General features: G+C 40.3%; 1 long non-coding RNA gene across 2 annotated transcripts in view; it reads right to left on the bottom strand.

The window, feature by feature from the left end:
• Nucleotides 1-26,909, bottom strand: part of LOC131482291 (uncharacterized) — a 109,917-nt gene that overhangs the window by 77,471 nt on the left and 5,537 nt on the right. For both annotated transcript variants that reach the window (XR_009246866.1, XR_009246867.1), the window contains exon 2: nt 12,934-12,988. This is a non-coding gene — a long non-coding RNA (uncharacterized LOC131482291). The remainder of the gene's footprint in view (nt 1-12,933; nt 12,989-26,909) is intronic.

The following is a 26,909-nucleotide window of genomic DNA, read 5'->3' as shown; positions in this document are numbered from 1 at the left end:
AAAGAACGTAATTGTAATGTTTCAGTTCTATTTTCCAAGCAGGACAACTTTAGTAGTTGAGTTACCTACTATTTGCCTCTGTCCATTGCTTAACCACCTCCAAACGACTTCCCAGACCCTGAACACTGGCCTAATTGCAATGCATCTCAACACTGTTTTCATCTTCTGTGACTATTCATCAATGGAAAAAGGATGACCTTCAATTGTGATGATCCACTTCCACTAGATTTTTGAGTCCTTGATTTGTCTGTTCCTTAAAACCAATGTATTTTCTGTCCCTGTCCCATAACTAACCCTCTTAGTAAAGCTGTGACATACTAGAGGATCTGAGATGGATGAATAGGGTGAAGCAACACTAACATCAGCTGCTCTGAGAGAGGAAAATGACAAAAAAAGGAGCACCTTTCTAGGGGCTGGAAATTTTGATTGAGTAAGACAAAAACAGAGAAGATTCTGTGGATCAAGAGGAATGAAGACAGACATCGCTCCAGCCAGCTGGTAGCTGTGAGCCACCATAATAAAATGACAAGGTAGGAAGACGTGCCACTTCTCACAGTGCTAAGCTAAGAATCTCAGGGACACTTCCTGACGTACACTTCAGCCTGGGATCTGACTGGTGTCAGGGCAACCATCAAGGTGGATGCAGGCAAGCTGCCTGATTCCTTCCCACCCTACTTTTGCAGAGGACCATATTCAGCAATGAAAAGTTGGACAGTGATCATCAGATCCACTCTTACCAGTATCAGAATCCACACCAGGAAAATACTGCAGTAGCTGTGTCACTGGTGATATTGCCTGGGTGAGGATCTTGTGGTTCAGAGACTTTGGGTCTGGCCCATAACGTTAAGGGGCGGGGGGGGGGGGGGTAGAGGGAAGGATGCTGACATAAATCCATGAATGGAGAGCACACTGCTGGATTTTCATTTCCCTCACAAAAGGCCCTGGGGAGAAAGAGACAACTAGGGCAACTACAGGTTGCCATGGCTTTTGTATCTGTGAATAAGGGATTTTTATCTCTGGGTAAATCTGAATCCTGCTAATGTGGAGAGTGATCTGGAGAACTGACATACGATGAACCTGTGAGGCACTTGCCATCTCTCCATATCACACATCACCCCAGCACTCAAACTGCTTAGGCAGAACACCAACAGGCATCCAGGTCTGGGAATGCCCCGGCTCTCTCTGTGGACAGAGAAGCCTCATCCTAGAAGCACAGGTAACAAAAGCAAAAGCAAAACAAAACAAAACGAAAACCAAAAAACCAGCCAAATGGCACTGAATCAAGCTAAGAAGCTTCTGCACTGTAAAGAAAACCCTCAATAAAATGAAGAGGCAATGACTGTAATGGCAGAAAATTTTTGCAAACTATGCAACTGATAAAGGGTTAACCTCCAGATTCTATACACAGCTCAAGAAACTCAACATCAAAACAAACAATCCAGTTAAGGGACAAAAAACAAGAACAGGCAATTTTCAAAGGGTGAAATGCAAATGGCCCACCCACCACAGACATATGAAAAAATGTTCATGATCACTAACCATCATAGAAATGCAAATTAAAAACCACTTTCTAACCTCGCTCCAGCTAGAGTGACTTTCATCCAAAAATTAAAAAGCACTAAATGAAGCTGAAGAGATTGTAGGGGGAAAGGTACCAATACAGTGTCGGTGGGAATATAAACTAGCGTAACTGCTACGGAAGACAAATGTGAAGACAGATCTACCATATGACTCAATCGTCCCACTCCTAGCAATTTACTCAGTCAAAATGAAATCAACATATGACGGGGCTATCTGTACTCCCATATGTACTCCCATATGTACTCCCAGTTCAATTCACAATAGCTAAGATAGAAAATCAATCAAGACATCCATCAGTTAATGACTACATAAAGAAAATCTGGAATATAAACATCATGGAAAACTACTCACTCATAAACAGGAATGAAATCCTGTTTTTTGCAACAAAACGGGTTGTTGAAATAAGCCAGTCCCAAAAAGGTAAATATCAACTGTTTTCCTGATCTGCGGAAATGAATACACAGAATAGAAAAAAAAAAAAAAAAAGGAATCTGTATGAGTGAAACGGACCTTTTGAGATTTTATATTTGTTTACAGCTTCAATATGTAATCTTGAGGAACAGTGGCTTTTTTTCTTTAAAGATTTGTTTTTATTACAAAGTCAGATATACAGAGAGGAGGAGGAGAGACAGAGAGGAAGATCTTCCGTCCGATGATTCACTCCAAGTGAGCCGCAACGGCCGGTGCACGCCGATCCGAAGCCAGGAACCTGGAACCTCTTCCGGGTCTCCCACACGGGTGCAGTGTCCCAATGTGTTGGGCCGTCCTCAACTGCTTTCCCAGGCCACAAGCAGGGAGCTGGATGGGAAGTGGAGCTGCTGGGATTAGAACCGGCGCCCATATGGGATCCCGGGGTGCGTTCAAGGCGAGGACTTTAGCCGCTAGGCCACGCCACCGGGCCCGGAACAGTGGCTTTTTTCTACTTGCTAAGTGTTGAATTCTTTAGCTAATGGAAGTTCAAGCCTGTCACTGTGAATTGAACTGAAAGTATGTCACACTAAAAATTTTTGTAAATAAGTAACATGGAGGGATAATAGGAACACAATCGGATAGAGGTGGAGTAGAATGGAAATTATCACTATGCTCCTAAATCCATATGGTGAAATACATAAAATTTGTTCACCTTATATAAACAAATTTATTTTAGAAAACCTGACAGATCAACAGCATGTTACTAGGGGAAAAAAAACAACAAGACAAGCCGAAAAGATTAAAAAGGAGCAATTCAAGTAACTAGGGAATTGAGAATAATCCTGGGAAAATTCATATTAATAAGATCCCCAAAATATTTTTACTTGGCATGAACTATATGAATTGGCTATCTGCTTTTGAATTCTAAACACAGCTGCTTCATGCTTTACTCTCTACCTGTAAAATACTATTCTTGAATCTAAAAACCAATCCTTTAAACTCAGTATCTACCACACTAAGTTTGATCATAAAAATGTGGGTTTTCAAAGATGCGCTTAACACAAACGTTTAAATCGTGTATTTTGCTCGTGCTTTCTGCTAATTCTCATTCCAGCTCCATTTACCTTTCGCAGCATTAAAATCAGGGAAACGTGTCCATCAGTTCTTCTCATGCAAAGCCTATTATTATCCCACTTCTATTTAAAGAACAGTTTCCACCAAGACTTCCAAAAATAGGCTCTACTTGTCTTCCTGACTTAGCTCATCAGCCGAGTTAATGACTGGTAATCTCTCCTAGTTAAGTGACAGGTACACTACGTGGGGGGGGGGGGAACAAAACACCAGAGTGATGAGTAGGGTTTAGCAAATGGCATCACAGGTATTTGTTAAGTAAAAATTAATGTTTAATTTGGTAAAATGTCATGCCTTTGGGGCAGTTACCTTTTATGGAAATATTAAAAGAAACATCTTGTAAGAATAATGTTAAAAATCAATGAAAGTAAATTTTGGGGGAAATGTCCACAAAGGAAAACCATTGTTACAACCATAAAATTTCAGAGGTTTCTTTCATTCTCCTGCACTCATGGAAAATCTTAAGATTTGAATTAAGGGTTGACAAAGTTTTTCTCTTCTAACTGAAAGTGGGATGACGAGGGTAGGAAACTATTTGGCCTCGCTCCTCTCCGTAATGACAGCCTCCTAAGCAAAAAGAAATCTAGGTGGCAGCTCACAAATCCCCAAAATGCTTTAAGTATCTGAAAGACATCTCCAGCTGCTGTGTGCAAGCATCCACACTGGGAAAGGAAACTGCCCTTGAGAAACTCACCCAGAATGCACCATGACATGCGCCTCACTTGAAATCTCTGAGGCTCACGAAGGATACTTGGGACTTTTTTATTTTTTAGGAAGGCAGAATCCAGCAGTAACTCAAGTGCTCAGCCCTCTCCCCAGACATCATTTTTCTAGCAGTCCAAAAGGAGCCGATCCCAGGGCAGAGGTCATAGGCTGTGCTCCATCTGCCAGCTGGCAGTGAGCTCCAAGGACAGAGGGTGCAAGAAGCGTGACGATTCCTCAGGGTGCTCATTCACACGGCATTGAGCGCATCCCCACGGATACCTCAGAAACACTCACTTTATCTCACTTTGGAGTGTGGAAAAAACAGCGGTCAACTTTCTAGGGTAGTCTCGCAAGCTTCCCACGGCCTTATCACTGAGGCTGACTTAATCCTACGGCAACTGTGAAGCTTCGGAGTAAATAAAGTTTCTATCAGAAACCCCATCCACCCTGTGATGTAGAATGGAGCAATGCCAGCTTAAGGCAGACATCTGTAACCTCCACTGAGGTAGAAACCTCGGCCGCCATGAGTGCGCTCATCTGGGGTGACAGGAAAACTTCCAAAGGAAATCCTTGTATTAAAATGTTCATCTACAGTTAATTTCGGTGAGTTCTTTTGTCTCCCAAACTTCTTCCTCAAATTCGGTGCAATGTTCCCAATACTATATCCAGAATTTGACTGTCTTTCCCTTCGTAAATGGCTAAACTGAGATGCTATGGGTAAGAAATGGAAAGTGACAAGATATGACCAAAGCATTGGAAATCAATCCAAACTAAATGTGCTTCTTAACTATAAGTGAACAGTTGAAAACACTCCTCTTTTATAACCATGGAGATAAATACTCTGTTTTTATTAGGAAAAAATTGCTTTGGACTGAATAAAGTCATTTGATTAACAAGTCAAAGCAGATGGCTTATTGATGTTTCAGAAAGGAGTTTACAAGGTCTAACGAAAATAGAGACTCAGCTCTGAATTAACAAATTACCCTGGTATATGGGACATTGACAGTTCACTGCTAATAGATTTATGGGTTACTGCTGGGTGTTTCATCCCCACTTGCTTTATTATGATAAAATATTGGGGCACTGGTAACCTATAGCCTTATTGCAATATACTATATTGACCTCTGGACCTTCAGGACCTGACAGCAATACTATGTATTAGATTTTTAATTTGTCTTAATCTCACAATATCAGCATCAGTGTATGTGGTTTATTCTGAATAGGCGAGTCCATGCAACTAACACACAGCATGCTGGGTTAACATTTGCTAGAACTTAGTTCTCAGCGGTTAAGATCCCAAAGTTCAGATCCCAAAGTCCCTGGCAAAATGACACAGGGTTTTGAGTAAATAAAGTGTAAAGGATCTCACCACTCAGAAAGATAGGTTTACTACTTCTTGAGAAACCTGAGAATTTGCGTATTTGAAATGAGTCTTGTAATTTCATCCATCTTATTTTTAATTTCTGTAAGTTCCTTTTTTGTCTTCAAATCAGACCAGGAATTTTATACAACTTGACCTTCATTCATTTTTTTTTCGTCTTTTACATCATTAAGTATGCAGATGTTACAGTTTCTGATAATTCTATTAATGAAAATTCTTGGGCATTAATTTTGCTGCATTGTGTCTAGAGACTCATAGGATGGGATCCTTTCTCTGTTTGTAACCTTGAGTTATGAGTTTATTTATACAGAGGTTCTCTTTGTGAGAACCCTTAGTCAATAGTTGGGCATCTCCAAAATCTTTGCTGTTCCATTTGATCAGTGCTGCAGACAATCTCTCAGGCCCAGCATGACTTTTTTCATCAGCTCCTCAGTCTGGGAGTTTCTGAGCTACGCAAGCAAACTTTGATTCCAAAAGCAAAGTAAGTGCAACCTTGTGGCTATGGGTATTGAGAGGAAATTGGGTATTTCATGTCTCTTTTTCCACACCCCTCTCTTTTTTGATATTATTATTATTATTATAAACTTTGAATTTTATGGTACAAGTCCATAGGGTCTGGGATTTCCCTACCCCCTGCCCAAAATCCCACCCCTGATTTTTCCCATATTATTACAATAGTCTAATCCTCCATAAACAGTCTTCCATCCATCAGTCTGAGAATTAAGTATGTCCTGACATTGCTGGTGCAGAGAATGTCAGACAGCCCAACATCCTATTGTCAAGATATATCCAACAGTTTCATTGGGATTCCACCTTTGCTTTGGAAGTAGGGGATGCATACCACATTGTATCTTCACATCTGCATATGATAGTCTATTATGCCATCACTATACATTCCCTTAAATCAGATGCACCAAAACAGAGTCAACAACAGGAATGAAGTTAAAAAATTTACAGCATCATGGAGTCAAACAACAAGCAACTGACTAACGCATCAATGAAGAAATGAAAAAGAAAACACAAAAGTCTCTTGGGTAAAATGATAGCACTGCGTGATCCACAAGTCAGCGAAGAATTTGGCAAGAGAAAAGAAACTACTTGGATGATGAAAATAAAAATACATCAAAACACACGGGTTGCAGCAAAAACAGTATGGAAAGGGTTATTTACCTTACAATTTGCCTGATGGCTGCCTTGTATCAGAGAGAACATATGGTATTTGTCCTTTTGAGATTGACTTATTTCACTGAGCATAATGGTCTCTAGTTGGGATCATCTAGTTGCAAATGGAGTAATTTCGTTCTTGTTAATGGCTGAGCAGTATTCCATGGAGTAGATGTACCAGAGTTTCTTTATCCACTCCTCTTTTGATAGGCATCTGGGTTGTTCCCATCTTTGCTAGTGTAGATTGCCACAACCCTCTCTTGAGCTCAAGCCAGAGCTTCTCTTGAGCACCATCTCACTGGAATAATTGTCTGTTTGCCTACCTGCATTTTAGTTTCTCCTCTCACTAGTGGCATTATCTAAGGAGTATTTCATTCTGATATAAAGGTATGTCAGTCATAATCTTTCCATTTACCAGTCCATGCAGTACATGGCATTTAAATCACACCCTTGGGCACTGAGACCAACAGACTCCTCAAAGCTGCTCAAGAGTTAGCTTGACTGCTTTGCCATCTTGACGTCAATATCCTTGGAAAACAATTCCCCTTACTTTCTTGCTAACTCAGTATTCAACCCTACCACACTGTCAGGAAGAGAAGTCAGAACTTTCTTTTAGAAATGTCTTCCTGGGCCTGGCGCCATGGCCTAGCAGCTAAAGTCCTTGCCTTGAACATGCCAGGATGCCATATGGGCACTGGTTCTAATCCCAGCAGCTCCACTTCCCATCCAGCTCCCTGCTTGTGGCCTGGGAAAGCAGTTGAGGATAGTCCAAGGCTTTGGGATCCTGCACCCGTGTGGGAGACCTGGAAGAGCTCCTGGCTTCGGATTGGCGCAGCACCGGCCATTGCGGCTCACTTGGGGAGTGAATCATCGGACAGAAGATCTTCCTCTCTGTCTCTCCTCTCTGTATATTTGACTTAGCAATAAAAAATAAATAAATAAAACTTTACAAGAAAGAAAGAAAGATCTTCCTTCTGGGTGTGTGGGTTTGCTCCAGCCCCAGGAGGAAACTGGTAGGAACGGAGTATCCCATTTCAAATGGCTCCCTGCTCTAATTCTGGGCAGTACTTGAGGATGAATGAAAAAGCTGAGCTCAGGGTTTCACTGAGGCAGTCACAACTCACAGGCAGTGGTCTTGCAACAACCCTCAATTTGGGGTGCCATCTAGAGGTGATGTGTCAGAAGTGTCCACTGGCTCAGAGAACAGCTGACTTAAAATTTCTGGCTCACAAACAAACCAGATCTTGAAGGACTGGAAAGACGACATGATATGCCAATCCATGTCAAGAACTTTCAGGTTGGGCCTGGCGGCGTGGCCTAGCGGCTAAAGTCCTCACCTTGAAAGCCCCGGGATCCCATATGGGCGCCGGTTCTAATCCCGGCAGCTCCACTTCCCATCCAGCTCCCTGCTTGTGGCCTGGGAAAGCAGTTGAGGATGGCCCAATGCATTCGGACCCTGCACCCGCGTGGGAGACCCGGAAGAGGTTCCAGGTTCCCGGCTTCGGATCGGCGCGCACCGGCCCGTTGCAGCTCACTTGGGGAGTGAATCATCGGACGGAAGATCTTCCTCTCTGTCTCTCCTCCTCTGTGTATATCTGGCTGTAATAAAATGAATAAATCTTTAAAAAAAAAAAGAACTTTCAGGAGCAATGTCCTCACCTACAAAAATATAAGGTACCAGAAACACACTACATTATATTTGATACAGCCAAGCACTTTGGAGAACTTAAATAGCCATTTTAAGGAAATTCAATGAATATTAAGACAGAAGAGAGAAACTTAATGTCTGAATGATGAGATGGAAATAATTTTTAAAAATTAAACAGAAATCCTTCAAATGGGAACTATACTAAGTGAAATTTTAAAAATATGATGGAAAACATCTATAGCAGAGTAGATCGAATGAAAAATAATCATAAGCTAAAAGACAAACTATTTGAAAACACACAGAACAGAAAAAAGAATCAAGAAGAATGAGGAATGCTTACAAGAATCTTGAGCAAGCATGAAAGGAGTAAGTATCTGAGTATCTGCCGTTCAAGAAGTACTTGGGAATTCCGAAAACGGAGAAAGTATGGTCAAGACCGTAACAGGAAACCTGAAATCCACAGAAAGATAACTACTAGGGGACAGCAAGACCACAGGTCCCCAAGAAAATTCAAACTAAGTCTTCCCAAGAACTATAATAATTAATAACACTGAAGATAGAGGGTTTCAAATGCATAAAAGACATGAATGACAAATAAAGGAATCCCCATTTGCTTGACTTCGTATCTCCCAGCAGAAACCTTATGAACAGGAGGATATTGGATGAGACTTTCACAGGACTAAAGGAATACAAATGTTACCCGAGGATAATACACCCAGCAAGGTTATCCCACAAATATGAAGGGGAGATAAAGACATCCCCAAGCAAACCAAAATGCCAAGTTTATATCACTACCAGACATCTCCTACAAGAAATTTTAAAGGGAGTTTCTTAAACTGAAAAAGAGGGACATTGAGAAATATCAAGAAAATATCAGAAGATAAAAATCTCAGTGGTAAGGGGAATTATACAGACAAATACAAAATGCTGTAATATACCGATGTTATATGAAGCTGTCACATTTTTGATGTAGCAGCAAAATAACCTTAAAAATGCATTAATAGCTAAGATACACAGACCACAGAAAGAAGTAAAATGACAGATTGAAAAATTTTAAATGTGCAGTTATTTGTATTACTTATTACTTCCTATTTCCCTCTTTTTCATTATCAATTAGGAGTTGATATCATTTCAAAATAGTTTATAATCAAAATACATTTCTGTAAGCCTTGAAGTAACTAGAAAATTAAAAAAAACTATAAAACATTTAACAAAAACAATCAGCATGGAAGTAAAACTTATCACTAAACCACAAAGGAAGAGAAGAAAGGCAGAAAGACAATAACTAACGAAACTAGAAAACAAGTATTAAAGGACAGTAATTATAGTTCACTGTCAATAATTAAATTAAATGTAAATGTATTATATTTCCCAGTTAACACACACAGAGTACCCAGATGAATAAAACAAAAAAGACCCAATTTCAAGCTGCTTGGAAGCAGCACATTTCACTTACTTTTATTTTTAGTAAGATCTTATGTATTTGAAAGGAAAACGTGGGAGAGAAAGGGAGAGAAGGGCAGGGAACAGAAACAGAAGGAGAGAGAGATCTCTTTCATCTGCTGGTTCACTTCCCAAATGACCACAGCCTCTGGCGGTGGATCAAGTCAAAGCCAGGAGTCCAGAGCTCCAGTTCAGGCTCCCGAGTTGATAAGCAGGGCCTAAGGTATCTGGGCCTCCTGCTTTTCCCAGTGGGCAATAGCAGGAGCTGGATGGGAAGTGGAGCAGGCAGGCTGTGCCCCTGCGCTCACGTGAACACCCAGATTGAGTGATATGTTCCCAGCTTCGGCATGGCTTATCTTTGCTTACTGTGGGAATTTGGTAAGTGAGCTAACAGATGAGTGCTACCGGTGTCTTGCTTTTCAGAGAACACGAATAACTAAAAATTAAAATCAGAGAGCAAGTGGAGACATCATCACTGACAATATGGAAAAGAATACTTTCAAGCCACACATCTAACAAAAGGTTACTAACCAGGGGTGGATGTTTAGCACAGTGATTAAGATGATTCTTGGGAAACCGACATGGCAATATTTGGGATCAAATTCTAGCTCTACTTCCTATTTCAGTTTCCTGTTAGCCAAAGGACTCCAATTATGGAGAATGGAATATTAAGTTTGTTATTTCATATGGGCTCTTTATTCATCTTTAATACGGTAGCTCATCATCTGATGATATCTGGCTTTGTTCGCAAGCCCCGATTCTAAACAAAAACATCCTTCATGCGGAGCTTTCACTCACTCTGCCATTGTTTTCTACTCATCTAAAAAAAAAAAGGACTAAAATTTTAAGAAATGTAGCTTAAAGAACATATCCAATTTGCTGTGGTATTTCCTTACTTCTGGAGGTTGAAAAGGAAATGAAACAGTAGTTTCAAAAATTATTCAGGAAATTCAGTATGAACTGCACAAAAACAAAACAAAAATCATCTTTACATTTTGAAAAACTATCTATAGGAAAATGAAGATGATATTTTCCTTAAAAAAAATAGGAGGGAAAAGGTTGACTTATTTTTAATTGCTGGAAGGGAAACTCTCTGTAATCAGGTGGTAGATGTTAATTTGCGCCAAACTTCAGTCCTTCAGCAGTGCTGTGCAGCTTCTGCCTCTGAGGACGACACCGCGATAAACAGCATCTTTCACTGCCTCTCCCACTTTCCTCAGTGACAGGTGGACAGCTGGATACAGAATTCTTATGATTCTTCTGCAGCCTTTTCTCCCCCTCTGCTATAATAAGATCTGCAGAAATAATTTAAAAGGCTAAAAGATAATTCAGTGTTTCCTCCAAGCTTGCTTTCTTTGCCCTCTTTATACAAGAACCCTCTATCCCCGTCCCCCTCACACACACCTGGCAAGCAAGCCCATTCTGCCATAAAATATTCCTGGTCTTTATTCTTATAATCTATCAACTGTCTTCAGGTTTACATATGTTACTTACTGCTGTATGTTACTCTTGTCTGTCTTCTCTTCAGATTTGACTCTACCATTCATTATTTTAAAAGGTGCTGGGTTCTTCACTCTCCTTCCCTAATGTTTTGTTTGTCTATGAGAGAGGTTTTACATTAAACAAAGCACTGTTGAAACTCAGTTTTCAATCTACTCAATACTTTACTTCAGAATTCTTGCCCCTTAGAAAAATTAAAACTGCAGTAACTGTAACTTTTAAAAGTCTGAGTATACTTTTGTAAATGAAAATGTTGAGATTTCTAAATTATTGAACTAAAAGTGAATCTAAAATGGAACAATAAATGATTCATTAAACGCTACAACGCATCCAGCATAAAACTGAGGAAAAAGAGGCTCAAACAACGGAAACACGGGGCATGCTGCTTTGTGACTTAGGAGCACAGAATACTGGCCACGTGATAGCAAGTGGACAGAGTTAGCCTTACACAGTGGAGAAGCTAAGCATTTTGTCTGTATGATCACACCTAATGAGACCCTGGAAATGCTTCCGAAGGGCAGTGAAGCATTCTGAGCGATGTGAATCTCTGTCATCTGAGCTGATGGCCATGGCCAGTGTTCCCCCTTTCCTCCCTTCTGCTACGTGACATTTCAGAGTTGACATGTGCTCAGGCAGAAACACACGTTGAGCCTCTGAGTCCAAGCAAGGGTTCTAAGAGCACAGCTGTGGTAAAAGGCACTGGCAGAGGGAAGCAGCGGCCCACGCCAGGCACGCACCAACTGAACCAAGAGCTCCAAGCAGCTACACGGCAAAACCCAAACCGGATCCCCAAGTCTGCCGCTTTCAAATTAGCATGAATTTCTTTTCACAACTGCCCCTGGCTTTTCTTCCATATTGAATTTTTACCTATAAGAAAAATGAACTTAATATTCCAAGGTGGTAAGATAGCTGGCAATTTGACGGTCCAAATGAATCAAATATATAATGTCAAAACTACAAACTCATTGCTAGTTCATATAAAAACAGCCAAGCAACCCTAAGTTTTACTCAACAAACCCACATCAAGTAAGCTACATGACCAGCATTCACTTAACAACAGTCTGAAAGGGAGGAAACAAGAATATCTGGATACTCTCATATATTTAGCAAGATCTAATTATTATTTACTAAGCTTCGTGACACTGATTCCAAGAAAATCAAACCATTTCTACAGCTGACAGTGACGTCACAGCCCTGCATGTTTGTCACACGTGGCCTGACGTGAACATGCGCTTGCACTGAGTTCAGTAGAAAAGCATGAGAACTTAAAGCTCAGCACACTGTTAGGATTCGGTTAATGAGCCAAGAATAAAGAATAATGATTCATTGTGCACGAAATCAAAATAGCAGAGCCATAAGAAAGGAATCAAACCCCACATTGCTTTCCCTTATCAGTAACTAAAATAAACATATCAACAGAAAAAGACCATAAAGGTACCTACAGGGCTTATGCACAGGAAAAAGTATGACTTCTCTGAAACTTCTGACCCAAATTTTGTGGAAATATAGAATAATTGTGGGACAAAATGAATTGGGAAAGGAAAAAGACCATGTTAAGCTGGCATTTGGAGACAGCAGTATTCTGGGGGCTGCCGTGATCTACATGGGAATGCTGATTTTAAAAATACTACTGATTAAACTATAAATACCTTTGTAAATGTCAACATTACTGTAAGAAAAAATTCAGTGAATTTATATTTTGATCAAAGGATCAGAGGGCAAATACCAGACGAAGTTTTCCAAATGACCTCAGTACTCTCCCGCAGCATGTATCCACAGTATAGCATTTCTGCTTGGTCTACACAGTGTAGGGAAAAGAACCCAGGAAAAAAGGACCACACATCCATCTCATTTCATGACGAGCAAGTGAGTGGCAACAATTAAACAGGGAAACATGGGAATCTAATGGTAATTCTAAAAATAAAATTTTGTTATTTAAAACAAAATATGAAAAACACAGGACAATTACCTGAGAACAGGCAGCAATCTTCAACGGCATTTTCAGCAAGCTGGTGTTCCGGGTTCTAAACAGAAAATCTGTGTTACTACTTCAAATGCAGCAGCCCCATCTCCCCCCTTATGCATGACTCTATTTAGAAGAACCATCTGAATTTCAGAAAAAAGAAGATATTTGTAGTATATTAATCACTCAGAAGTCACTTTTTGATTTTGTTGTTGCTGGAGCACTCAGATAACATTTGTCTTTTAAACTTTACTTAGGGGCTGGCACTCTGGCATGGCAGGTCACCGCCACCTGTGATACTCGCAACCCAAACAGGCACTGGTTTGTGTCCCAGTTGCTCCAGTTCCCAGGAAGCTCCTTGCTAATGGCGTGGGAGAAGCAGCAGCAGATGCTTCAACGTTTGGGGCCCTGCCACCCAAGTAGGAAATCTGGACGAGGCTCCTGGCCTCAGACCGGCCCAGTGTTTACCGGCATCTGGGGAGTAAACCAGTGCTTGGAAGCTCTCTCTGGAACTCTTTCAGGACAAACAGATCAATCTTAATTTTTTTTTAAAACAGAGCCAGGGAGAAAAGACAAAGGAAAGAAACGAAGGAAAGGAGGGGAAGCTGGAATTGGGAGCTTGAGCTCACTGCCACGGTCAGCAATCCTGATAAGGGACGCAAGTATGGAGCCTCATGACCTAATTGTGAGGTCAAACGCCTGTCTCTAAAAGTAACTTAAACTACAGAATGCCAAATTTGTAAAAAAAAAAAAAAAAAAAAAGAAAAAAACCCTGTAAAACAATAAGAATTTCAATCTTTTCTGCTTATATTCACAAAGGAACAGTGCAACATATTTATCAAAATTTACATGGAAAACCAGTTCAGGATTCAAAAAAAATCAAGAAGATTAACATATTCCCTGAACTGAATCATACCAACTTTCCCAAAGCTTTACCTTCTGAATCCTACAAATACACGTAAAAAATACAAGTGTGTGTACATGTATCTTACAACTGCTCAGGACAAAATCTTACAACTTCACTGACTACAGCAGCAAAAGAAAATTACTTCTTGTTATGCACGTTGTAAATATGGAGATCTTGTTATTACACCCTGATAGTAGTAAGCATATGGCAAGTAACACAAAGCACAGTTAACTACAATCAAACTCAAAGCTCACAAACATAAAATATATAGGCAAGCTCCAGTTTAGAAGTGCTGGATTACACATTCTCATTAATCTCTATGTAAAGCTCAATAGATTACAGGTGACAGCACCTTGAACAAAGCAAGCATGATGAAACACATAAGGAAACCCAGGAATTTCTCAGTGACTTTAATAGTTTATAACAGAGAGGGTCAGGAATCCTAGGGCAAAGGCAGTGGGCCTCAGGAGGAAATTTAAGGGCAGCCAATCAAAGGGTTGGAGCCAATGCAAGAAATCTACCCCTTGCCATAAGAAAAAAGTTAAATGAAAATCCAAAGAGGTCTGCAACTTTGCAAATAAAGAATGAACGGGCTTTTAAAAAATGTAACACTGCAAGAACAAAACAAAAACAACTTAATTTCACTAACATTTTACCAAGTTTTCATTTTACTGGAAGAAGTATTTCATGAGTTTTTCTGTTTTGAAATCTATTATAAAACCCATTTGATAAAAATACACAAAATTGGTAAGGTCCAAAATGCATGGGTGTCCTTTTTTGCAGAATATTTGGGAAGTTATTAAAATGAAAGATAACTGGACCCTATCTAAGCACAGGAACCCTTCTTTACTGTAAGTATTCTAAAGACTCATTTATTTTTATTGCAGTCAGATATACAGAGAAGAGAAGAGACAGAAAGATCTTCTGTCTGCTGATTCACTCCCCAAGCAGCCACAACAGCTGGTGCTGCGCCAATCCGAAGCCAGGAGCCTGGAGTCTCTTCCAGGTCTCCCAGGTGGGTGCAGAATCCCAAGTCTTTGGGCCATCCTCGACTGCTTTCCCAGGCCACAAGCAGGGAGCTGGATGGGAAGTGGAGCTGCCGGGATTAGAATCGGTGACCATATGGGATCCCAGCACATTCAAGGTGAGGATTATAGTTACGAGGCTACTGCACTGGGTCCAAGTATAAGTATTCTAAATGATTCCTAATACTTTGGCTTTACCAATGTGAAATGCTTATCAAAGTGACCAATAAATAGCTAGCAATGAGTGGCATTTTGGATGACAACGGTAATGAGGAATACATGGCTTTCTAAATAAATTAATTTCTAGGTGGGCAAAATTCAATGGTAAACTATCCTACAAGTCAGGGGATGTGATCAGCTTACTATTGTGGAAGTAATGTCAAAATGCCTTTGAAAGACGAGAAAGGATCAAACTATGACAAGGTGGCCTTTAGAAATATTAGAAAAAAAAAAGGAAACTTTTTTTTTCTGTAAAGAAAAAAATTCTAAAAAAAAAAAAATACTACATAGCATGAACTATTTCAGGTATCAGAGCACCACATTTTTTTAAAATTTGTTTTTATTGGAAAGTCAGATTTTACAGAGAGAAGCAGACACAGAGAAAGATCTTCCATCCACTGGCTTACTCCCCAAGTGGCCTCAATGCCCGGAGCTGAGTCAATCCAAAGCCAGGAGTTTCTTCCGGATCTCCTACATGGCGCAGGGTCCCAAGACCTTGGGCCGTCCTCTGCTGCTTCCCCAGGCCACAGGCAGGGAGATTATCTCAATGTGGAGATTTCTTTCTTCAGTACAAACCATAAATTTCATCTAATACACAGCTACAGCAATAACTGCTCCATCACTTCATGTTCTGGTTGCCTGCCTGGCGTGCTAGCTCACATTAAACCTTCTTAAATAAGTGTTCTGTAAAAACTGCACAAGAAGACTAGAGAGGATATGAGGGTAAAAACAGGGCATAAGCACATTTATCACTAAGTTTTTACAAAAACCTTATGATGGGGAATACAAAGTGTGGTGTGGACTCAGTGTGATAGCCTAGTGGCTAAATCCTCACTTTCCAAGTGCTGGGCACTGGTTTGTGTCCCAGCTGCTCTACTTCCTATTCAGCAGACAGCAGACTTTTCTGTGTCTCCTGTCTGTAAAATCTGCCTTTCCAATAAAAATAAAGCTTAAAAACACACACACACACACAAAATCCTCAAAGCACAAGAAATGGTCCTTTTCAGTACTTCAAAATAAAAACATCAACATAGTCACATTCTTTTCTCAGTCACAGGGGAGGATTCCTGCATCTGAGCCCTTCCTGACTTTTTTATGAATGTAAGAAGTGAAAAAATTTCTCCAATGTTCCTTCTAACTCATTGCTTCTCCGGAGATTTTAGCCTGCAGCAAATCACTGAGCCTAAACACAGTGCACAGCCTCCTGATTATTTTAAGTGCAAACCTGAAGATAAAAATATTCTTAAACCATAAAAACTAAGATTCACAGACCTTTTCATGTTGACCAATTTCTTTAAAAGCTTCTATTTCACATTTGAAGGGAAGCAGGGCCGCCGGGATTAGAACCAGCACCCATATGGGATCCCCGTGCACACAAGGTGAGGACTTCAGCCGCTAGGCTACCATGTTGGGCCCCTATTTCACATTTGATAAATAAACACAGATCATCACGTCAAAAGAGATTTCTTCATTCATTCATCTGAATGTTTCCTTGCCAGCGGGTAGTAGCACCTTGGAGTTTGTACTGTGGTCAATGGCACATGTCACTGTGCGTGAATTCATGCACACGTTCTTACTTCTCTTGGCCATTCCTTCATGCCTCAGCGGCAACACACTTCTCAGGTATGACTGTTTACACCGGTGGTCCCAGAGCTACACGGGGGTCGTCATAGGCCTGTCCTTGCTCACACCTAACAGACCTATGGCAGTTTTACCAAGGAATCAAAGAAGCCCAGACATAATTTCACATAAATGGAAACAACCTAACAGAAAGAATATGTGGTTGACTCTGAGGAACAGGAGACGGCTAGCAAGGGGTCGGTAAGGCAGCCTGAGCGTCAGCTTCAGTTCCAAGCTCGGAAAGGAAGGGTCACCTACGTGGGGCTGTAAAGTCGTCTTAGCAGTTATGAATGGGAAGATCTGTAAAAGGACTCGACATAATCTGAAGATGAATATACTTGTCTGCAGTGTTCCAGGCTTAGTCATTTTTATTGCCACTTGTATTTTGCCGACAGTAGTTAGGTGCCAACTTGACACAAAGGGAGCTGTCTTCCAGATGTCCTTTTACTGGAGCTGTGAAGAACAGACTATTCTTTCTGTGACACACCGTGCATGTGGCCACAATCTTCCAAATCTCCACAGCATAAATCCACATCTACTCTGCCATTCATTTTCACCCTCAGGTCTTTCTGACCATTTGATGACTTTCAGACCTCACTTCCTCTATTTTGTTTTATTGGGTTTTTTTTTTTCTAATGCAGACACAGAATCTCGTTCTTGGGTTACTTTTACACTGCTCTACTGCTCTTACTGCTGTCTGTATCACCTCTTAAGTTTAACAGCATCTAGGAATCTCATTAACATGATTTCTTTGCTATTCCTATACCATGAAAGGAACAGCCATGTAACAGAGGACGTAGCACTGACCGTCACAGCACCTCCACTCCATGCCTCAACTCCATGCCCTGCCTTCGGTGTCCTGCTGACACGTCTGATGGCGCTCTAGCCAGTTCTGAATCCACGTGACTGTGCTTACATTAGAGCCCATTTGAATTAACTGCACAGTCTTTATTAGATACTGCATAAAATGCCTCATGGAATTTTTAAGAAATAGTACATCTACCGTATTTTTCATTTATCAATACATTTACAAAACAATTTACATTTTCATTCCAGCTTTATAATTATCATTTCAGTAGTCTATGTGTATTTACTTCCTTCTTAGTACTATTGTTATTATTTTATGCAAAGGATACAATGATACAATGATCCTTTTTTATAACTCTGAAGTTTAGAGCATTACTGGATACACAGAAAAGTTACAAAGACGGCAGAGTTCCCTGGCTCCAGCTTCCCTTCCTATCTTCTAATACCAAATTTGTCAAAACTATGAAATTAACATCTGCTTCACATTACTATTAACAAAACCATTGAATTCACTCTGATTCTGTTTTCCACTACCCCCTCCTCTATGGGCACAGCACACTGTACTGAGTGGCCACATCTCTTTAGTCTCCAAAGACAGCAGACAGTCGCACAACTGTGTTGGTTTGTCCTAACTGCTATGCACTCCGAATTCATATTAAAATTCAGTCCTAAAGGATGTTTGGAAGTGGGGCTTTTAGGGTGTGTATTATGCAAAGAGGGAGGAGCTCGTGTGACTGGATTACGTCCCTTATAAGGGAGATTTCCTCATCCCCTTAGCTCATAGCTATACGGAGGGAGGTCGAGGGGGCAGGAAGCAGCCGCTCTCCAGACAGGACATCTGCCCCTCTTCCATCTTGAATTTCCCAGCCCCAGAACTACGAGAAGTATGCGTTTGTTATTCATAACCCCCCAATCTAAGACATTACAGTGACACGTTTGAAGGTCAGGTGTTCTGTAGAATGTCCCTCAGTTAGGATTCATCTGATGATTTCTCACAAGACTCGGGTTATAAGAAGACCACCAGTGGTACAGCATCCCTCTCAGTGCGTTTCACTGAAGGTAAACTGTACCAATTGCATGGTATGTTAAGCGTGATTACTTGGTTTGATTACCTAAGTTTGTTACTGAATCTCTTGCAAGATTGATTCTATTCATTTGAAAGGCCAATTTTCCAGCTTTGAGTGATATAATTTCTAGAATTTTTACTTTAGAATTTTTCCCTTCCATATGTTCGCAGTAGGGGTATTTTAATGCCATCAAAGTGGCAAAACTGGGTCTTAGCAGGCAAAACCAAGCTGAAATATTTTTTGTAGAAAACAGACAATAGACACAATGCATAAACAGATATATAGTATATTTGTGCTATTAATATTTCACTGAGAGCAGAGAGAATACTAGCGAAAGATGGGTTCCTGTATTTATCTGTGGGGAGTAGTGGTACAATAAGAAAATGATAAGAAAAATGTAACAAAATCTAGCAAATATTGCTGTGAGACAAAAAGAAGCAAGTTAGCCACTCAGCCCAGATCACACTCAGGGGAAGGGAATTCAGTTTTCCCAGGAGGAAGTATTTACACAAAAATGGAATTTCTTTTTAAGAACATTCTTTTTTCAAAAATCATCATGCTAATCTCTTTGCCATAGATGGGATACCTGTGTTTCTGTCAGTTTAGATACTTCGACACGTAGATCCCATATGCACAAGAAAAATGTATTAATTTATTAGTGGAAGGTAAAAGGCAGTGGGCGAGGGAAGAGCAGGCAGGCCTTGCATGACATGGGTGTGCCACCTGTGATGGGGAAGGACTGGGCAGGAAGAGATGCAGATGGCACAGCGCTCCGAGGAAGCCTCAATCCTGTTGCTAGGGAGACGGTGAGGCCAAGAACGCAAGCAGGTCTGCTTTCCCCAGGCTCTGCGTCAGCACCTTGACGGAAGGCAGTACTGGCTGGGAAGGTTCGCTGAGGGAATGTGGGGAGGAGCTCTAAATGGGGATCAGTCAGCAACAGATCCAAACAGCACCTGGCAGCTTCATCCAGCCCTCATTGTACAGTCGGACTGAAATAACCAAAATGGTTTTCATAAGGTTATCTAACTCTCTTGCATTTTAGGTACTATCTGTTTACGTTTTGTTTCTCCAATAAGCAGCTACAATCACTTAGAAACTGAACTTTGATTTTTTTCCATTTAAACATATTACTATGATATTTTAAGTTTTTTAAAGATTAATTTATTTTAATTGGAAAGGCAGAATTACAGAGAAAAGGAGATACACAGAGAAAAATTTTCTGCCCACTGGTTCACTCCCAAGTGATTGCAATGGCCAGTGCTGAGCTGATCCAAAGCCAGGAGCTTCTTCCAGGTCTCCCACGTGGGTGTAGGGTCCCAAGGCCTTGGGCTGTCCTCTTCCGCTTTCCCAGGCCACAAGTAGGGAGCTGGATGGGAAGTGGAATAGTCGGGACATGAACCAGTGCCCATATGAGGTCCTAGCATATACAAGGTGAGGATTTTGCCACTGAGCCATTGCACTAAATAGAATATCTTAAATAACTCACCTAAAAAATTATAAACTCTGATAAAAATATGAGAAAACAGCTACTTCAAGGTAGTATGGAACAATCGTAAGCAGGTAGAAACAAGGGGACAGCAGGTGCCGGCTGCAGCAGCTACAGCACAGTCACACCATGGCAGATCTGGACTGGATGCCTGGCTTTCAGCTCTGCCCGCAGCAGGCGACTGTGGGGAGGTGGGGAGTGAACTAGCTGATGGCAGAGCTGTGTCTCCGCGTCTGCCTCTCAAACACAAAGAAAAAAAGGACTAAAAATGGAAGAACTTCAGCAATCCAACCAGAGAAAACTAACTAAAAAATTATTTGAATAGACATATCTTCAGAGAAGATACACAGAAGACACAAAGAAGGTCACTAGTAAGGAAAACGCCAACTGAAACAATGACAAGACACCACCTCTAATGTACTGGAACACAGACTGAGCCCAAACACTGGAAAATAAGGGTCTTAAAAAGGAAAGGAATTCCAGTGCAATACAGAGGTGGTAGAACAGTATGCCTTCCGTCCACCTGTGGCATTGGCATCCCACATGAGCACCACTTCAAGTCCCGGCTGCTTCACTTTTAAAAAGAAGATTTATTTATTTTATTGGAAAGCAAGATTTATTTTATTGGAAAGCAAGAGAAGCAGAGACAAAAATCTTTCATCCACTGGTTCACTCCCCAAATGGCTGCAATGGTCAGAGTTGACCCAATCTGAAACCAGGAGTTTCTTCCATGTCTCCCACATGGGTGCAGGGTTTCAAAGACTTGGCCCATCCTCCAATGTCTTCTTAAGCCATAAGCAGGGAGCAGGATAGCAAGTAGAGCAGCTGGCACCCACACAAGATGCTGTCACTTTCAGTTAAAGGATTAGCTTGAGACATCACACCAGCCCCACAGCTGCTTTGTTTTCTTATCCAGCTCCCTGCTAATGGCCTGGGAAATCAGCAGAGGCTGCCCAAGTCCTTGGGCCCTGGCCTACACAGGGACAACCCAGAGGAGGCTCCTTGCTCATGGCTTCGGACCGGCCCAGCTCTGGCAATTGTAGACACTTGGCGAGTGAATAAGAAATGGAAGATCCCTGTCTTCTTTCTCTGTAACTCCACCCTTCCAATGAATAAATAAATCTTTTAAAAAAAGATAAAAAAAGTTCCACACCACAACATGGAAGAACAACAAGGATATTATGCTAAGTGAAATGCTGCAGTCGGAAAAAAGGAAACATTGTAAGAGTCACTATCCTATGTACCTAGAAGTAAAAGTCACAGAAGCAGCAAGGAGGATGATAATGTGGGAGACAGAAAACGAGCAGCTGTGGTTAAACCTGCACTTGAGCAGCACAGATGACAGTCCTAGAGACCAGTGACGTAGCACTGTGAAAACAAGACTGAGATGTACACATTATGTTCTTTTAAGGTTGTTCTATCATGAGATTGTTTAATCTTAATTCCATCCAGCACACAATACTTTGGGTGCATGCATTGTAATCTGTGAAGCAATCACTTTAAACCCCCACAAATATAAAAAGAATACATAACAGAAACCAAAAACTACTTCATCAACCTGAAAGATGGGAGGTGGAGGAAGCAGCAGTGAAACAGAGGGGAGAGCAGAAAATATTAACTCAATGAGACTAAACTCAAGCAAACCAATAACTACAGCAAACAGAAGTGGACTAACCACAACTAAAACTGCTTCTTTCAGAAAATATTCTAATAGCCCATCTGTGTACCCCTTCCAAAAGACACGATTCTTCTATAAAAAAAAAAAAAATGCATTAGACATGATGCCTCCTTTCTTCAAACAGTTCTGATTTTACCAGTACCATGGTTACACAGAAATATGTATAAATGTCCATCATATTACTATTGTTTATGTTACAGATGTTTTTAAAATGCTTCTAAAGAGACAAACTATCAGTAGCAGTTTTTGGAACATGATGGTACAAAACTAAGAAAATATTTATTAAGTAGGTTGTTTTAAGGGGAAGCTTCAATAAATTCTAACGTTTTCATCTCAATTTCTTTCTTTTTACAATTGCTTCTATGATCTGTATGCTTTCAATTTTTATTGTGTCTATAAAACAGAATGTAGTAAGATAGATGAGTTCCATTTGTTATAAAAATGTTTATATATTCAGCCAGTTTGCATATTAGCAAGCTTGTTTTTAATGGGGATAAGGAAGAAAGAATTCGGTAAATTAAAGCATTTCCCTTATGTGTATTACTATTTAATCACTCCTCTGTCTTTTGTATCATTAACGTAATGTTTTGAGAACATTCCTGCATTACTTCACAAATATTTTTAAATGATCATATATGGCTCTCGTCTTGGTACTGCTAAAACAATAGCGAATCCAAATTTATAGGCGACAAATAACTTTTTAAATGATTTTTTAGTTCAGAAAACAAAGTTTTACAAGTCAGATATAGTGTTACAAATTTGCTATTGTCTCAAGATCAAAAAAATCACCTTAAGGAAGCAGCTACTAAATGTCATTTTTATTTTTATCTGCTTCAGGTAAACATAATATTTCTGGGTATTTTCTATTTTTGCTATGACACTTCAACAACTTTTATGTTTGTATTAAAAACATTACAGAAAGAAATTGTTATGGAAAGATAAAAAGGAATGAAGCTGCCGACTGGCTAATGGGTTGATGGCAATGACTGAACTGGTGGGTGGTTATGGGAAGCAGATGAGCAGAAGTATGAAGAGATATCTAAGTCTGTTCACATGAAGACAACAAGCACTGGTAAATATTCTGTCACACTGAAGAATGGTCATCATGGGCATGAATCTCCCCCTTGTTAATACAACACCAAACCTAAGCTGAAAAACTTAGGTTTGTGTAAACCCATTCTCAGATAATTCATCATCTCATCGGTGATCCTTTGGGGGATCACAGTGTAACACAGTCAATGAGTTAGAATGGGAAGCTTGCTTAAAGGTGTCCAATAGTTCTCTGCTTTCTTTTGCAGGACGCTGTCTTGGCTGAAAACAGAGCATGTATCTTGTAATGCTAAGGAGATGAAGTTTCAAAGCAAGGGCTGAGGCAGGCACCATGGGGTAGTAGGCTAAGTCTCTGCTTGTGGCACCAGCATGCAATATGGATACTGGTTTGTGTCCCAGATCCTTCACTTCCAATCCAGCTCCCTGCATACAGGTTAGGAGAGTAGCAATGGATGGCTCAAGTCCTTGCGCCTCTGCACTCATATGGAGACCCAGAAGAAGCTCCTGGCTCCTAGCATTGGATCAGCTCAGCTCTGGAGGGAATGAACCAGTGTATCAAAGATCTCATTCTCTCTGTAACTCTATCTTTGATATAAAAATAAAATAAATTTTAAAAAGAACAAATAAGGGTTAATTCCCTGAAGAAAGCAGAATGGAATTATCAGAAAGATCTGGACCCTGAGTGAGGTCTCCGTGCAGTTGAAATAACCAACATACTGATTGTTGAGTGCTAGCCTACTCATGGAACTTGTTATTAAAGAACACATTTTTCAAATTTTAAGTACACTTGAGTGTTTTAAATTTTAATCACACTTAAAATTACTTTGTGTACTTACACTGTGTTGTGCTAAATTCCATGTCTGAATTGTCCTATTTAATATCAGAAACCTGTCAGATTTATCATGGTGTCCATTTCACAGATGAGGAAACTATCACACAGGTTAAGCTTCATGGCCATAATTACACCGTAAATAGCACAACAGAGCAAGTCAGAACCCCATCTTCTCACCTGAAGGTTAAGCTCTTAGCTATAGTTGTTCTTAAGCTATTGACTCAATGTGATTTTAGCAGTACTTAAAAAATTATTGACACACATTATGGGATCTATTTGGTACTGACTTCCTGATGATTCTTTTTTTAATTAGAGGAATCTGTAGACTACAAATGCGAACAAATATTAAACCAACTCAATAGATCAGGTCAGTAGTAGTGTTTTGGATTTGGTTTGGTTTCGTCTTAATTTTGTAAAGAATGTCCTCATAAGTAATCTGAATTTTTTAAAAATTCAGTAGCTTTAGGTTCAGAGTGACATGAATGACAAGACAGATTGCAACAATCCATATTGTGGGTTAGAAGGTTTGAGTCAGCTTCTGTTCGGTCTGTATCTGTTAGGCTATACAAGAGGGTCACCTCCGACAAAATGAGAATTCTCAGAAACGTAGGAGCAGCCTTAGCTTCAGAGTGACTGTTAATTCCAACTGCAATTATGGTATTTAAGTTTCAGCACCTGTTTAGAAATCATCAATTACTAAAAGTAAACAAATGTTTACTGAATATTTAAGTACATAAGTGCACGGTATTCTAGGATTTAAGAAACAAATATGAACTACAAAATAATAGTTATCCTCAAAGAGTATACACAGAGCAGTTTGGGAAATTAGATTAGCGCTCAAAAAATAGTAAGACCAAAACGTTATATCAAGTAATTTTCATATCAGAGTGAAATTAAGGAGTTCAGAATAAAAACTAAAACCTATAATCCGTTGTCAAATGTGACCTATACAACACCTTCAATTTCAAAAGCTTGTATATTCTCTCATCTGATGTTCACAAACCGCTTAAAGGAAGAAAAAGTAACAGATAACAATGACCAACACTATTGGTGATAATAATATATGAGAAACCAAATCACCTTACAGTCTCTCCACATCTTATTGCCACTGGAATCCCGTGTGGTAGATCCCACTGCCCTGCCTCCACATGCTGGAGCTGAGGCAAGCCGACTGCTCAGGAGCACACGTCATGTACACACCTGGCATATAATACAGTAACCCAAATCAGGGGCGAGAGTCCCACTCAGTGTTGCCAATACTATGAAATAACACATTTCCCAAAGCTATACGCCTCAAGCTAATATAGTTTTTCCATATTTTGTCTGAAATAGGTTGAAGCAGAACTCCTGTGAAGTCAAACTAGAAACATCACATAACTCACTCTAAAGAAAGTTTTTTAAAAATGTGTTAGCATGAACCAGCCAATACCAATTCCTCATCACACCAACTTTGTATTTACAAGTCTCCCAAGTATCTGGACAGATGCTAGAGGCAGGGAGAATGTTCTATCTTCTTTTTGCTGATAGTTTTCAATGACATGGCAACACTGCATATGTGTGAGGGTTTGTTAATGAGGTAAAGTCCCAATATTAACAACAATAATAGTGTAGTATTAATTATGCCTTTAGAGTTACTCCCACAGATAATGCTTAGCAATTACATTGAATCACCCTATTTATGTTAACTCTAGCCCACAAGGTTACCACTACTGAGATATTCTCTGTTCTTAACTTTAAACTACAGAACCTGCACAGCCAAATCTAAACCAACTCCCCTGAAACAATGCCAACTCAGCAAATTGTGTTCAAAAAGCTACCTGTCTCATCAATTTATAAAATAGCAGAAGAAAATATTCATGATCAGTGCTAAAATACTTATCATCAAAGGAAAAAAATGCATTTGGGAAATTCAAATAAGACTAACTGGCAAGAGGGCCCAGCACAGTAGCCTGCTGGCTAAAGTCCACGCCTAGGATCCCATATGGGTGTCAGTGCATGTCCGAGCTGCTCCACTTCCCATCCAGCTCCCTGCTAATGGCCTGGGAAAACACTAGAGGATGGCTCAAAACTTTGGGACCCTGTGCCCACATGGGAGACCCAGAAGAAGCGCCTGGCTCCTAGCTTTGGATCAGCTCCAGTCATTGTGGCCACTTGCGGAGTGAACTAGCAGATGAAGATCTTTCTGTCTGCCTCTCCTTATTTCTGTAAATCTGCCTTTCCAATAAAAAGAAAATAGATCCCTACAAAGAAAATTACCGGCATGCACGCACACACACGCGCGCGCACACACACACACACACACGTCATTTACTGATAGTTTAACACAGCAATCCTTAGAAACTAAACTGAATCCATATTCTTATAAGTACATATTATTTGTGATAAAAGGCACAGAACATAAACGTTAAAATTAGTATTCTAAGTCTACAAGTTGGTGGCATTAAGAGCATTCACAATATTTTGCAATCATCAATATGTAATTCCAGAACTTTTCCATCATCCCAAACGTAAAGTCGGCATCAACAACACAGTAAAACTTCCTACATCCCTCTGTGCTGCAGCCCGTGACCTCTTATCCACTGCCTGCCTTATGACCTGACCAACTTCGAATCATACACTATTTGCTGTTTATAAAATTCTGAATGTCTTCAAAGTCCATGTATGTCGGTGATACAATAGATACACATACAATAGATGCACAGCACACACAGTAACTCTTCCTTACCAAGGTTTCACTTTCTGCAGCTGGTTAACATAATCAACTATGGTCCAAAAACACTAATAGAAAAATTCCAGAAATTAACATTTCCTAGGTTTTAAACAGCAAGCCATTCTGAGTAAAAACAAAGAATCCTTGGGCCGTCCCCATTTCATCCCACCTGGGACCTGCATCATCTCTGGCCAGCACAGTCACAGTTTATATGCTATCCAACTGCTACTAACTTGGTATCTCAGTTATCAGACTGCGGCAACCACATATTTTCTTTGCTTTTAAAGATTTATTTACTCATTTGGAAGTCAGAGTTAGAGAGCCACCCACATCTATCCACATGGCTGGGTAAGGCCAGGCTGAAGCCAGGAACCAGCAGTTTCATCTGAGTCTCCACATGGAGACTTGGGCCATCTTCTGTTGCTTTGCCAAGCCATTGGGAGGGAGCTGGACCGGAAGTGAAGCAGCCATCAACTGAACCTGCACTCACATGTGATGCTGGCATCACAAATAGCTGGAGGTTAAGCCATAGTATTTGCCTTGCTTTGCCTCATTTTCCAGGCATTAGATCACCTACATTA

The sequence above is a fragment of the Ochotona princeps genome, chromosome 16 (assembly GCF_030435755.1).
Source record: "Ochotona princeps isolate mOchPri1 chromosome 16, mOchPri1.hap1, whole genome shotgun sequence".
NCBI lineage: Eukaryota > Metazoa > Chordata > Mammalia > Lagomorpha > Ochotonidae > Ochotona > Ochotona princeps.
Note: the sequence above shows the minus strand (reverse complement) of the source record. Positions and strands in the feature narration are given on the sequence as shown.